Here is a 12,979-nt window from a genome sequence, read left to right on the forward strand (position 1 = left end):
CCCTGTCTTCCACTGTCTCCCCAAATTTGCTCAAATTCATGCCCACTGAGTATGTCATGCTATCTAATCATCTCATTCTCTGCTGTCCCCTTCTCCTTTTACCTTCAATCTTTCCCAGCATTAGGGTCTTTTCCAATGAATTGGCTCACTGGGACAGTTCATTTCTTTTTAAAATTTTAAAATATCTCAGTCAGTATTCTGATAGAGAAAGCTTTGCCTACCTCTCTTATTACTCCCCTAGGATAAAGTTCTAGAAGTAAAATTACAAGATTGAAATGTAAAGGCTCTTGATACCCACATCAAAATTCCCTTCAGAAATGTTAACACAATTTACACTCAGACCCTCTCACCCTTGGATATTTTCCCTCCACAGCCTCTAGTCTTTATTCTCAAGACAGCACAGAAGCCATCTTCTCTTGAGGCTGCTAAAAGTCTCTGAATTACCCAACTCAGGATCACCACATATTTAGTAAATACACCTTAAGAAGTATTTATTAAGCACCATTAATGTGCTACAGTAGCTATGCTTTAGGCCACTGCTCTTCAACAGCACTTGCCTGTTCAGATAAACAAGGCTTAATGGGGTTTTGATTGTACACCAAGGTGTCTCAGACACTTTAGGACTCCAAGCTGTATTGTGACTAGAACTGAGGAACTTCCCTGCCAGTCAAGCGCTTACAACTCCCTGCTTCCACTGTAGAGAGTGCACATTTGACCCCTTGTCAGAGAACTAAGATCCCACATGCCACACAGTACAGGCAAAACATTTTTTTTAATAAATAAAATTGAGAATGTAAGGTATAAATAAATTACCAAATTTATGTGACAAGAGAATCCATTTTCCCTTCCAAATACCTGAATTCATTGAAGATTCCACTTTATTCATGCAATAATTATATTTTAAGCATCAGCATAATTTCCACTCTTGAAAGCTGGGGATAAAGCAGTGATTGAAACAGACACAGCTCCTGTCTATGGGAAGTTTACACACTAGAGGAGACTTTCTCAACATTTTCTTCATCTCATATCTAACAAAGTTTGAGGGGAAGATGGTGACAGGAATTAGGCACTACTTGATGGGTATGGACATGAAACTGACCCAAAAGGCTCAGAAATGACCTCTTGAGAAATACAGAAGATCAAGATAATGACTGTTTGGCGTTTAAACCCTCTAGCACAAAAAATTAATATAATTCTTTATTTATTTTTTCACACAACAAAGAAATGAGAATTTAAAAAAGAACACAAATCAGTCGTCAGCAGGCAGTGCATGTAAGAAGTGAGGAAATTGGTTGATGTTTCTTACATCAAGGTCATAACAGAAAAGAAGCATTTTGTATAATACCACATAACTCATCAAACCAAACAGGAACTCCAGAGAACATTAAAATGGTAACAGAATAATTTTTTTATCCCTATACATCTCTTTCTTAACAGTAAATTTTAATTAGCAACCTAGGCCCAATGCTTTATTTTGGAATTAGTCTCTTCCACCAAATTTACAAAGAGCAGGATGGCTTCCTGGAACCACTTCATTACTAACTCCAAAGCACACAGAGCAGAGTAGATTTTGCAGATGACAAAGTGGCCCAGTTGACAAGGTAAATTGGAAGTAGTCAAACAGGAGATGGCAAGACTGAACATCAACATTTTAGGAATCAGTGAACTAAAATGTACTAGAATGGGCGAATTTAATTCAGATGACCATTATATCTACTACTGTGGGCAAGAATCCCTTAGAAGAAAGGGAGTAGCCCTCACAGTCAACCAAAAAGTCTGAAATACAGTACTTGGGTGCAATTACAAAAACAACAGAATGATCTCTGTTTGTTTCCAAGACAAGCCATTCAATATCACAGTCATCCAAGTCTATGCCCCAACCACTAATGCCGAAGAAGCTTAAGTTGAATGGTTCTATGAAAACTTACAAGACCTTCTAGAACTAACATCAAAAAAAGATGTCCTTTTCATCATAGGAGACTGGAATGGAAAAGTAGGAAGTCAAGAGATACCGGGAATAACAGGTAAGTTTGGCCTTGCAGTGAATGAAGCAGGGTTCATTCATAATTTTGCCAAGAGAATGCACTGGTCATAGCAAACACCCTCTTCCACCAATACAAAAGACGACTCTACACATGGACATCACCAGATGGTCAATACTGAAATCAGATTGATTATATTCTTTGCAGCCAAAGATTGAGAAACTCTATACAGTCAGCAAAAACAAGACCAGGAGCTGAGTGCAGCTCAGATCACGAACTCCTTATTGCCAAATTCAGACTTAAACTGAAGAAAGTAGGGAAAACTACTAGACCATTCAGGTATGACCTAAATCAAATCCCTTATGATTATACAGTAGAAGTGACAAATAGATTCAAGGGGTTAGATATGACAGAGTGCCTGAAGAACTATGGATAGAGGTTCGTGACACTGTACAGGAGGCAGGGGTCAAGACCATCCCCAAGAAAAAGAAATGCAAAATGACAAAATGGTTGTCTGAAGTGGCCTTACTAATAGCTGTGAAAAGAAGAGAAGCAAAAGGCAAAGGAGAAAAGGAAAGATATACCCATCTGATCCAGAGTTCCAAAGAATAGCAAAGAGAGACAAGAAAGCCTTCCTCAGTGATCAGTGCAAAGAAATAGAGGAAAACGATGGAATGGGAAAGACTAGAGATCTCTTCAAGAAGGTTAGAGCTACCAAGGGAACATTTCATACAAAGATGAACACAATGACCTAACAGAAGCAGAAGATATTAAGAAGAAGTGGCAAGAATACACAGAAGAACTGTACAAAAAAGATCTTCACGACCCAGATAACCACAATGGTATGATCACTCACCTAGAGCCAGACATCCTGGAATGCAAAGTCAAGTGGGCCTTAGGAAGCATCACAATGAACAAAGCTAGTGGAGGTAATGGAATTCCAGTCGAGATATTTCAAATCCTAAAAGATGATGCTGTGAAAGTGCTGCACTCAATATGTCAGCAAATTTGGAAAACTTAGCAGTGACCACAGGACTGGAAAAGGTCAGTTTTCATTCCAATCCCAAAGAAAGGCAATGCCAAGGAATGCTCAAACTACTGCACAATTGCACTCATCTCACACGCTAGCAAAATTCTCCAATGCTCAAAATTCTCCAAGCCAGGCTTCAACAGTATGTGAACTGTGAACTTCCAGATGTTCAAGCTGGATTTAGAAAAGGCAGAGGAACTAGAAATCAAATTGTCAACATCCACTGGGTCATTGAAAAAGCAAGAGAGTTCCAGAAAAACATTTACTTTTGCTTTATTGACTATGCCAAAGCCTTTGACTGTGTGGATCACAATAAACTGTGGAAAATTCTGAAAGAGATAGGAATACCAGACTACCTGACCTGCCTCCTAAGAAATCTGTATCCAAGTCAAGAAGCAACAGTTAGAACCAGACATCAAACAATGGACTGGTTCCAAATTGGGAAAGGAGTATGTCAAGGCTGTATATTGTCACCCTGCTTATTTAACTTATATGCAGAATACATCATGGAAAATGCCAGGCTGGATGAAACACAAGCTGGAATCAAGACTGCCGGGAGAAATATCAATAACCTCAGATACTCAGATGACACCACCCTTATGGCAGAAAGTGAAGAGGAACTATAGAGCCTCTTGATGAAAGTGAAAGAGGAGAGTGAAAAAACTGACTTAAAATTCAACATTCAAAAAATGAAGATCATGGCATCTGGTCCCATCACTTCATGGCAAATAGATGGGGAAACAATGGAAACAGTGAGAAACTTTATTGTCTTGGGCTCCAAAATCATTGCAGATGGTGACTGCAGCCATGAAATTAAAAGACGCTTGCTCCTTGGAAGAAAAGCTATGACCAACCTAGACAGCATATTAAAAAGCAGAGACATTTCTTTGCCAACAAAGGTTCATCTAGTCAAAGCTATGGTTTGTCCAGTAGTCATGTATGGATGTGAGACTTGGACTATAAAGAAATCTGAGCACCAGAGAATTGATGCTTTTGAACTGTGGTGTTGGAGAAGACTCTTGAGAGTCCCTTGGACTGCAAGGAGATCCAACCTATCCATCCTGAAGGAAATCATTCCTGAATATTCATTGGAAAGACCGATGCTGACATTAAAACTCCGATACTTTTGGTCACCTGCTGTGAAGAACTGACTCTGGAAAAGTCCCTGATGCTGGGAAAGATTGAAGGCAGGAGGAGAAGGGGACGACAGAAGACAAGATGGTTGGATGGCATCACTGACTTAATGGACATGAGTTTGAGCAAGTTCCGAGAGTTAGGGATGGACAGAGAAGCCTGGCGTGCTGCAGTCGCTGGGGTCACAAAGAGTCGGACATGCCTGAGAGTTGAACTGAACTGACAAGGTAAAGCAAAGGCAAATTCCCGTGGCTGGCAAGTCCTCCTAAGTCTCGTGATTCCTTCCTGTTCTGAGTCATTTCCAAATCCCTCAGCCCAGATGTGTTTAAGTCTCCTGATATATTTTTAGGCACTTGTTTTGACAGTCGGGTTTTTTTTTTTGGTTGTCGTCTCCTAATTCTCATCTATCCCTTTTTTTTTCAGTTCTAAAAAAATGAATCTCTGAGAAACAGCAAGATCAACTTTACTCAGTAATCAATAATGCAAGGACTCCTATTACCCTCTACTGACTTCAAGAAAACCATTTCTATGCTTTTCCAACCACCTATAAATACATTACAGAAAATGAGGTAGCAGTTAAGATCTTACCGTTTTAAATACTATTATGAAGCCAAGATAGGCCCAATCATTGAGCTTTCTTATAAACTCTCAAAAAAACCTTCTTTCTAAACAATAATAGAGGCACAGATGTAGAGAACAAATGTATGGATATCAAGGAGGGGAAGGGGGGAGATTCAGAGATTGGGATTGATATGTATACACTATTGACACTATGCATAAAATAGATAATTAATGAGAACCTACTGTATAGCTCAGGGAACTCTACTCAGTGCTCTGTGGTGACCTAAATGGTAAGGAAATCCAAAAAGGAAGAGATATATGTATATGTACAGCTAATTCACTTTCTTGTACAGCAGAAGCAAACACAACATTGTAAAGCAACTATACTCCAATAAAGATTAATCTTTAAAAAATACATGCTTTCTTATATATTTGTGATGTACAATCTTAAGGATAAATTAAATTAAACTGGGCATAGAAACAGACAAATATTGCTGAATGTAATAAGAAATTAATTGCACACCTTTCACTTAAAAAAAATTGTTTCACTTTAAAACCACCTTATAAATAAAATCTGAAGTCCAAAGGTAGGTTCCATTTAAGCTTCAAACACTAAAATAAAAAACTGTACAGGTTTTATGAACCTATACGAATTCTTTCTCCAATTACATATGGATTCATAAATAAAATAAACACTCATCCACTCACTCTCAAAAGGTTTAAGGACTCTTGAACTGTAAGCTCGGGGGGAAAAGATGGAAAGAGCCTTCATTCCGGTCTAACTGAAGTATCTTAGACTATCATGGTCTATTTTAAGAAAAAGTCACTTCCTGCTATCTGCTTTAAATTAGGTTAAGTTTATTTCCACAGATCTCAGCCTCAGCCCATCACCTGAGCCCTGCTGCCAGACCATGTGAGCTGAGATCATCATTATCTCCCAAGATCTATCCCAACTTAAAATATCCTTTTTTTTTTTCTTATTGGCAACCCTAACTTTTAAAATACTTTGTGTCACAGACTATGGTTAATTCTAAAACCTTTCTAGAGGAAGTGCTGCCCAGGCGCCAGATGCCGCCTGCACATGTGACTAGTATGTGACTAGTACAGAATTCTGCAGTTCTTCAGAATTCTGATCTAGTCGCCGACATAAACAGAAATGGTCATTTCACATTAAAACCAGACTCTGACTTCTCCTCAAAAATGTGAAAATCTGACAATGTCAGGCCTGCTTCCTTACATGCCAACAACTGGTCAGGGCCAACCAGCAGCTGCCCCTTCAAGAACCGACATGAATCTTCCAATTGGCCACAGTTCCCCTCCATTCCCTACTACCTTTTAACAGTCTGATTCCCTCTTTTCATGTTTGCCCCTACAGGCATTTAAATTTTACCACTTCTACTCATTTAAAAGATGTTAAATAACAATTTGCTCTCTTTTATCACCTCCTTCAAGTCCATCACCAAATCCTATCAATTCTACCTCTAAATATACCTCTAATTCTACCTCTAAAATATCTCTCAATCTCTTTATTTATTTCCACTTTTATTATCACCACCCTGTTGCACCAACATGACTGCCTAAGCTCTCCCAAACACTCCTAAAGCATCTCCCCTTTCCTAAAACTCCTCACACATGAGCCAAACTATTTTAAGGAACAATTCTGATCAAAAAATGTCTTCCCTTTCTCACTTAAACCCCCGCAAAGCTTCCCAGTGCTTTTTAGACAAAGACCAAAATCTTTCCCATGGTCTGAGGCTACTCAGGACCTTGTTCCAGTATCCTTTCTTGCCACTTTCTTCACTGACTCTGCCTGGGTCTTCTCTCTGTTGCTCAGATGCATCAAGTCCCTTCCAGTCTCAGAACCTTCATACATGTTGTCCTCTTTGAAGGGCTAATTCCTCTCCATTGTTTCGATCACAGTATACAACAGGATACCCATCCATAAGGTCTATCCCGTCCTAATCAGGTCTCTCAGCTATCTTGTCTCAAAGTATAATGCTTTTTCTTATGATATGAAAGACTTTTTTTTTTAATAAGAGAAGCTGACTTCATCTTCCCTGCAAGGATTGTCTGAGTGTCTCTCTTGCTTCAACTAAATAGGGTGACCAAGTAGCCTGGATCTTTTAGGTAAGGTATAAGAAAGCCTTTGGCAACCCAACCAAGGCTGCACCTCCTCAGATCCTTGGTTTACAAAATAAGAAGCCATTAAGAAGAGGATATGTACAAAAGATTCTCGAGCCTTCAGGGAAGAAAGTCATTGACAACCAAGTCATCCCAGGATTCAGAATATGTGAGATCTCTGTGAGGAGACAAAAATGGTTGCAAACAAGACTGGAGTTTCCAGAAATAAAGTAATTACTTCAAGATAACAGAGAGTCGATGTTGATGACTGGGATTCAAGTGACCCAGGAGCCATGGAGAAGTTTGTATGGACAAGCAAGTGGGTGAGACAGAAAGCGCCTTGAGGCCCTGCCGTGCCAAGCAGAGCCTGTGCAGTGGGGCACAGCACTGTGCGTGAGGTGGGGCTGTAAGTCAGGAGGAGATCCATGTCTCCTAGCAGGGTTCCCGGCAGCAGACAATGAGACAAGGATTGGGATGCAGGTGTTTGGAAGCTTACATTTAGAAGGTAGTCCCAGGGAGCATTGAAGGGAGAGTTTGGTACTAAGACAAAGAAGCGAAGGAAGCCAATACAGGGTGCATTTTCAAGGAAGTTTCTGCTACAGACAACTGGGTTCAATTCTGCTGACAGAGCTCCAAGAGACAGTGTAGAACCTGCCTCTTAGGTATACCTCTTTAAAGGCAGAGGGCTGCTCCCCTGGCACTCCCAGTCTGTGCTACATGAAGACCAAGAAAAAGCTCTCATGTTCCAATACAGGCCACGAGTGCCGAGGAGATGTGGGAGGGCACCAACATCATCTGCTGCCCTGTGCACGGCCCACCAGTGGCTGAGCTTGGCCCTGGGAGACAGGATCAGCCTTCCCTTGTGGGACCATACAGTGGTTATCATAGAGGGACCCACAGCGTCTTCCATCTGAGAAAGGCCAGTCTCACCAGCAACACCTTGTGGCACAAAGGTGCAATCATGTGGCGTAACCGTGGGACCAAACATCTCTGGGCTTGGATTTATACCCGTTTCCCCTCACTTCAGAGCAGTGTAATCCTGGGGTAGGGGTTAAGCAGGGAGATGAGAAAAAATGGAGAGAGATGGGAGGAACCCTAGTGGAAAGACCTAGAACTTCCAGCTAAGCTGGCGGTGGGTTCTAGCAGTTTTTGTTTCCTCTGGACAAATGAAAATTGAAGCAAGGTTTCTGAGTAATCCATATATGACCTAAAGTACTTCCCACATTATAATTCCATATTAATTTGTGTGATTCTTTGTTGGAGTCTCTCGACCTTCCTACTTTAAACCACTACACTGTACCCCAGGGCTTAACATTTGTTTTAACATTTGTGGGACCCAGGGCAAGAGTACAAACAGAAATCCAAGTACCATATGTCTATATATTTTACAGTTATAAATTGAGATAAAAAACTAGTAAATAAAATTAATTTTATCTTCTTACCATGACAAATATAAAGATACAGAAGATGAGGTTTAGATTTTGAACTTAGAATTCCTGGACTCTTCAGAGCTTTGGCCAAAACACAGTGGCAAGAGGCAGGCATTTCCCCAGCCAACAGCCTTCTTGCCCCAGTTCTGGCTCAATCACACCCCAGGGGCCTCACACATGTGAACTCCACAGACTGTACACTAACCTAGCTGTGTCTATACCAGGAGCCAGCAAACTTTTCCTTAAAAAGACCAGATAGTAACTATTTTAGGCTTTATGGGCCATTTGCTCTCTGTCAAAACTATTCACTCTGCCATTTCAGCACAAAAGCAGTCACAGACAATTTGTGATCAAATGAGTGTAGGTGTGTTTGAATAAAACTTTATTTATAAAAACATGTGTTAGGTACACTTAACCCACAGGCAGTAGTTTCCTGACACGTGGTCTATACTTTCACAAATAGGTAACCCTCAGCTATGGTTTTTCCAGTACTCATGTACAGATGTAAGAATTGGACTATAAACAAGGTTGAGCACTGAAGAACTGATGCTTTCAAACTGGTGCCAGAGAAGACTCTTGAGAGTCCCTTGGACAGGAAGGAGATCAAACCAGTCAATTCTCAAGAAAATCAATCCTGAGTATTCATTGGAAGGACTGATGCTGAAGCTGAAGCTCCACTACTTTGGCCACCTGGTATGAAGAAGTGACTCATAGAAAAGACCTTGATGCTGAGAAAGGCAGCAGGAGAAGGGGATGACAGAGGATGAGATGGTTGGATAGCATCACTTACTCAATGGACGTGAGTCTGAGCAAGCTCCAGGAGATAGTGAAGGACAGGGAAGCCTCGCATGCTACTGCCACGGATCACAAAGAGTCAGACATGACTTAGGGACTGAACAAGAACAACAGCAACTCTAGGCTTAACAGGGTACACAAAGGTAGTGGTTTGTCCTCAGAAGGAAAGACTTTGGCAAAGAAATCCAAGTGGACCTTGGAAGACCACTCAGGGTCACTTAAGCAGTGGAGGTCCCAGGCCTGTATGTACCCAGAGTTGACTCTGGAATGTCAGGCAGAGGTTCCAGGTGGGAACTTCCATGTGGCCGTACAGACCCCTCCCCGATGGGGAACGTGCAGGAAGATGAAGGCTACAATGGGCCCTCTAAAGCCTCATGTCCTATGCAGGTGCTCTTCCTGCCCAGAGCTAAGGGTACACAGAAGATACATAAAACAGTTTTTGAATATTTGAAAGAATATATATTATGAACTCTCATCATATGACTGAAATCACTTCCATGGCATTTAATGCAATAATTTTGTAATTGTAGCCAGAGAGGTGAGACTTAGTATTTTAAAAAAGGAAAGAGAGGACCTCAAAATTAGACCCATGGGGAATCCTATCTCTAGTTTCTTAATGTTCAGCTTTAAGTAAATTTCTTTAGTCTGCCAATCTTTATTTTTCTTATCTGCAAAATGAGTATAATAACAGTATTGTCCATAGTGACTTGGGGAAAATTAAGATGATGGAAGAAAAGTAATTACTACAATGTCCAGCACAGAGCTAATATTCAATAAAAGCTAACTTTGATCAGCCCAAGGCTACCAGAACAGGGCACAGTGGTTTTGAACCTGAAAGTTGTCTTAGAATTATCTCAGCCCACTAAGCTTGGCTGGTTAGACATTCCAGAGTCAAACTTGGCTCTCTATTCAAAAATGCTTAAGACATCAAACATTTTTTAAAACTGGAAAGAAAAATAGACATGGTCCCATTATGTGAAGGCTGCTGCTGCTAAGTCACTTCAGTCGTGTCTGACTCTGTGCAACCCCATGGACTGCAGCCCACCAGGCTCCTCCACCCATGGGACTTTCCAGGTAAGAATACTGGAGTAGGGTGCCATTGCCTTCGCCATATGTGAAGGCTACAACCCCATATATATATACACATACACACACATATATATAGGTATTGAAAGTCCTAATAATGAGCCTTTTCATACTGTTCATGGGGTTGCCAACAAAGGTCCGTCTAATCAAAGCTATTAGCTTTTTCCAGTAGCCATGTAAGGATGTAACAGCTGGACTGTAAAGAAAGCTGAGCACCGAAGAATTGATGCTTCTGACCTGTGATGTTGGAGAAGACTCTTGAGAGTCCCTTGGACTGCAAGATCAAACCAGTCAATCCTAAAGGAAATCAGTCCTGAAAACTGACTCCTTGGAAAAGACCCTGATGCTGGGAAAGATTAAAAGTGGGAGGAGACAGGGACAACAGAGGAGGAGATGGTTGGATGGCATCACCAACTCAATGGACATGAGTTTGAGCAAGCTCCAGGAGTTGGTGATGGACAGGGAAGCCTGGCATGCTGCAGTCCATGGGGTCTCAAAAAGTTGAACAAAAAGCCTAGCTTGATGTAGCAGAGATTTTCAAAAATACTTTCTCATCATTTCCAAGAAGCTCTCTGCAATTCAGACAGTCTCAGCCACATATCACGACTCTCTCCTTTAGTTCCCCCAAATTCATTTTATAATTGCTATTTTCCATGTGCAGATTTAGCATGATTACATGTTCAGCTGCCTTGGCTATATTTTACAATAAGGTGCTTAAGTGAAAGGCTGACTACATCCTATACTACAAGGTAAGGACTCTGTATACCAAGTATTAATTAATTGTACTTTCCATGGACCATTTTTCTTTTAATTTCAAACATTATCAATTTCTTCTAAGGGATTAAATTTAAAACCTGGAGCCCCTAAAAACTTTTGTTATAGGAACAGACCACTAGGTACTACACAGCTATATCCACAAGTTTAAAATATAGCAAAATCCCAAGCAACAATCAGTAAAAGTAAAATAATTTGAGATGTTAAATCAAATTTTAAGAAAATAATTATGGTTAATATAATATGCTGATTATAACAACATTTTCATTGCTTCATAAAGTTTCATAAATGTAACAAATTAAGTTGATTGCACTGAAGAGATAAATAAGGTTTTTAGATTCATTTTTAAAACATCTGTGCATTTCCTTTAATCTGCAAACATAAAATATCAATTGGCAAAGCTCTAGCTATAGTGTACTTAACCAAAAAAAAAAAAAAAATTTCAGGAATTATTGGGTCTTACACTAAAAAAAATCCTCAATCTGTCAACTAACAGATGTTTCAGAGAAAATGACAGAAAGGTAGAAGAATAACAACTCTACCTCTTTGCCCCTAAACATCCAATCACACAAAAATTTTCTACATTTAAAATCAACATGTAAGGATTATGTCTAAATAGCCTTTTACTGGAAAAGAATACACACATAATCATATACATAAGGAACAATATTAGCAAAGATTGTAAACTATTCCAAAAAAAAACCCACAATCAATAGCAAGGGATGGGAAACAGCTTAAATGGGCAGATGAGACAGCATTCATCTATGTATTCTGGAAAAAAGATACAGAAAAAATGTTATATGCTAACTCTGGGGTCTCTGAAAAATATGATTGATCATCATAGAGGAGTCATATGAGGCTTCAGCAAGGCCCAAGTTCAGGGTGTTTAATAGTATTCAGTAACCACTCTAAAAGTGAAATTGTAATGAATAAGAGTCAGTTACTGCATTAAGTCATTAAGTTAAAACTCTTAGTGCATAGACAATGGTAGACTTATCTAACAAAATATATTAAAAGGGAAATTACAGAGCATAGTTTAAATCTATTCAACAGATATTTCAAGAACAAATCTATAATATGATTTCCGATCTTCAAGAAACTCAGATTCCTCCATTTCAAAAGGGAACCATAGCCCCTTTATTCAGGTTTGCATAAGAAACTCCAGTTACTGTGAAAGGCTGCCAGGTGCTGTGAGCATTGGAAATAGAAGAGAGAACCTTTCAGGTAGTGACAGGGTGTGGTCTCTTATGGAAAAGATCCTATAAAAGAAAGACAGAATAGTACCAGAGAGAGAAAATCCAGTTTTTAACCTGAGCAAAAACTAAGAAGGAGGGGGCAGATCCATAGTTGTATATATTAAAGAATTTACAAATCTCCTGAGAACTTAAGGTTGTTTTATTTCAATAATCTGAAAATAAATAATAGAAGGATATTCTTGATCATCACAGCAGCCCATTGCATTCGAGCAACAAGCTATACCCTAAGGAATCACCATGGGTCAAAGTGAAAGAAAGAAGATGGACTTGTAAATCTAAATGATTTGTCCTTACCCAATGAAAGGTAATGGACGTCAAGTTCCTCAGCATGAAGCAAAGTTTCGTGCAAGATGGATACTGTGAATATGGTGGGAGAGTTGAGTCATCACTCAGCACACAGCAGGGTAGACCAGATGACTGCCAAGGAGCCCGCCCAGAATAGCTGGCATCATATTCCAGTTATAAGCAGCAATTTAGTTAATGTGGTTATATTAATGTTGTTGATTTGAATTAGCAACATGAAGTGTACTTAATTTCTAAATTGATTTAAGTTTTATAAAGATGTAGGAGCTTAGAAAAAAAACAACCTTACCAGTTTTATGCTTATACCACTAAAGGTGTCATTATAATAACAATAACTTAAGTCAACCCTGAAGTTCTACAAGAAATGACCTTCTTTAAAAGGGATCTCATCTAACTTTGAGAAACCTTGGTTAAGTGATTAAACATGCACCAGGCTTGAGTCCTGAAACTCATACTTATCATCTGTTTAACCTTGAGTTAGTTAACAAACCTCTCTGAGCCCTAGTA

The 12,979-nt window shown here is 39.6% G+C and overlaps 1 protein-coding gene across 6 annotated transcripts in view; it reads right to left on the reverse strand.

Moving 5' to 3' along the window:
• ERC2 (ELKS/RAB6-interacting/CAST family member 2) overlaps positions 1-12,979 on the reverse strand; it is a 900,269-nt gene that overhangs the window by 869,692 nt on the left and 17,598 nt on the right. The window lies entirely within an intron of this gene.

This window comes from Oryx dammah, unplaced genomic scaffold, assembly GCF_014754425.2.
Source record: "Oryx dammah isolate SB20612 unplaced genomic scaffold, SCBI_Odam_1.1 HiC_scaffold_9, whole genome shotgun sequence".
Lineage (NCBI taxonomy): Eukaryota > Metazoa > Chordata > Mammalia > Artiodactyla > Bovidae > Oryx > Oryx dammah.